The sequence below is a fragment of the Schistocerca americana genome, unplaced genomic scaffold (assembly GCF_021461395.2).
Source record: "Schistocerca americana isolate TAMUIC-IGC-003095 unplaced genomic scaffold, iqSchAmer2.1 HiC_scaffold_515, whole genome shotgun sequence".
In the NCBI taxonomy this organism is placed as follows: Eukaryota; Metazoa; Arthropoda; class Insecta; order Orthoptera; family Acrididae; genus Schistocerca; species Schistocerca americana.
Window position 1 is genome coordinate 75,001 of NW_025726253.1, and position 2,500 is coordinate 77,500.

At 57.3% G+C, this 2,500-nt stretch overlaps 1 non-coding gene across 1 annotated transcript in view; it reads right to left on the bottom strand.

The window, feature by feature from the left end:
• The window catches only part of LOC124585913, a 1,910-nt gene extending 1,739 nt beyond the window's left edge, over positions 1 to 171 (bottom strand). Inside the window, exon 1 of the ribosomal RNA XR_006974932.1 lies at positions 1 to 171. This exon is cut by the window's left edge and continues 1,739 nt beyond it. This is a non-coding gene — a ribosomal RNA (small subunit ribosomal RNA).
• Between the last annotated feature and the right edge of the window lie 2,329 nt (positions 172 to 2,500).

The following is a 2,500-nucleotide window of genomic DNA, read 5'->3' on the forward strand; positions in this document are numbered from 1 at the left end:
TGTATTAGCTCTAGAATTACCACAGTTATCCAAGTAACGTGGGTACGATCTAAGGAACCATAACTGATTTAATGAGCCATTCGCGGTTTCACCTTAATGCGGCTTGTACTGAGACATGCATGGCTTAATCTTTGAGACAAGCATATGACTACTGGCAGGATCAACCAGGGAGCTGCGTCAACTAGAGCTGAGCAGCCGGCCGCCCGGGAGTGTGTCCCGGGGGCCCGCGCGAACACGCAAGCGTCCGCTCAATTATTCTGCAAACAGGAGGAGGCTGAGCTCCCCTGCACAATACACCTCGAAACCCTCTCAGGTCCCGGCGGCGCGCAGCGCCGTCCTAAGTACTTGGTCGGGTTCGAGAGAGGCGCAATCGCCCGGAGTTTGGCGAGTAGACGCTTTAGGTGCGACCACCCGTGCTCCCAACTGAGCTTGCCGCTGCCGACAGAGGCCCGGGAGCGTGCTGTCGTGGCATTGCCGGCGGGAGACAACACGCGCCACCTACGGTGGCCGGCAGCTCCAACGCCAGCGCCACAGAAGGACAAAAGCCCCACTTGGGTGCCGAAGCGAACTCTCCCAGCACAGCGCACGCGCCAACACGTCCGCACAGCTGCGATACAATCCACCTGCGAGAACCGCAGAGGCGACCGAGCAGCAGACGGCGTCGCGGCGCCGAGCGCCGGGCGGCGGCGCATCCTCAGCGCACACAGTCCTCAATCGGACCAGCACACTGCAGATGTCCACCGCGCTTCGCACCGGGCCCGCGAGGACCTACTTTGGCCGCACGGCGCCGCGTGCAGGGTGCGCCGGCGCGCAGCTGCGCCGCCTGCCGCCTCCGTCGGCCGGCGCGCCTGCCACTGGCCGCCCCCACCAGCCGGCTGTAGCGCGTGCGCCCACGCACCGCGCGGCCAGCACGCCGGAAGGCCCCCCCTCACCGGCCGGGGACGGTCCCACCCAGCCACCGCCGCGTATCGCTTCACACCCACATGCCATTCACGTTCGTGGGCATGGTGGGTATCGCTGAAACAACCGGTTGGTAGCTCAACCGATCGTCGCCATCACTGATTCACCTCTAGCGAGAACAACCGCACCACAACGGTTTACCAGTTCTTCATTTGCGTAACGTCACCAGCAAACGTAGACGTCCATCGCCATTTGCAAATTCAACGATTGTTGCATGCCTGTGTCAGGTGTCACGACACACTATGTCTGCCCACATACACGCAACAACATGTGCACGCTTCGCGAACACGTGGAAGGTGGCCCCCGTACGTATGCGATGTCCATTGCGCGAACGACTGTCAACCGGCCTCTGTCGCATGTCGCAGATGTGGAACGCAGTGCACCATGCTATCACGGTGTGTGAGAAGAGACGACTACGTCTGACAACACGCGCCACTACATCAACAGACGGCTCATGCTGATCGCCATCCACGGCATACCATACTGCAATCCAGCTCTTATAGGGAGACGACACGTAGCTGAGTGCACAATATTTGGACCGTATGGTTCGCCGTTGTTGGCGCAGTCGTGGTACGGTCACACATGTACCACGATGTATCATTCAGTACATGAGGACCAATGTGCGGTACAGTGTGTGATTTGGACGTACAACATCAGCGGACAGTTGCCACAAGCCGTACCACAACGTAGGCTGTGCTTCGCCATGCGAATGCCAATGAACAACTGCGAAGGGCATTGAGCATGTACGTCCTGCCGCCATCCGCATTACAGTGTATAGCTGCAAGGTGTTTAACATGAAGCGATACTCTGGGGACCGGGCAGTGCGAGTAGCAAACTATATTGCGGGGGTTGCAGTTAGGCAACACTACACTAATTTAACGCGTCGTATGACAATTACAGAGCAGGTTAAGGCCCAACGTGTGTTGGGTTAAGGCCCAACGTGTGTTGGGTTAAGGCCCAACGTGTGTTGGGTTAAGGCCCAACGTGTGTTGGGTTAAGGCCCAACGTGTGTTGGGTTAAGGCCCAACGTGTGTTGGGTTAAGGCCCAACGTGTGTTGGGTTAAGGCCCAACGTGTGTTGGGTTAAGGCCCAACGTGTGTTGGGTTAAGGCCCAACGTGTGTTGGGTTAAGGCCCAACGTGTGTTGGGTTAAGGCCCAACGTGTGTTGGGTTAAGGCCCAACGTGTGTTGGGTTAAGGCCCAACGTGTGTTGGGTTAAGGCCCAACGTGTGTTGGGTTAAGGCCCAACGTGTGTTGGGTTAAGGCCCAACGTGTGTTGGGTTAAGGCCCAACGTGTGTTGGGTTAAGGCCCAACGTGTGTTGGGTTAAGGCGCAACATAGGTTAGGTTAAGGCGCAACATAGGTTAGGTTAAGGCGCAACATAGGTTAGGTTAAGGCGCAACATAGGTTAGGTTAAGGCGCAACATAGGTTAGGTTACGGCGCAACATAGGTTAGGTTAAGGCGCAACATAGGTTAGGTTAAGGCGCAACATAGGTTAGGTTACGGCGCAACATAGGTTAGGTTAAGGCGCAACATAGGT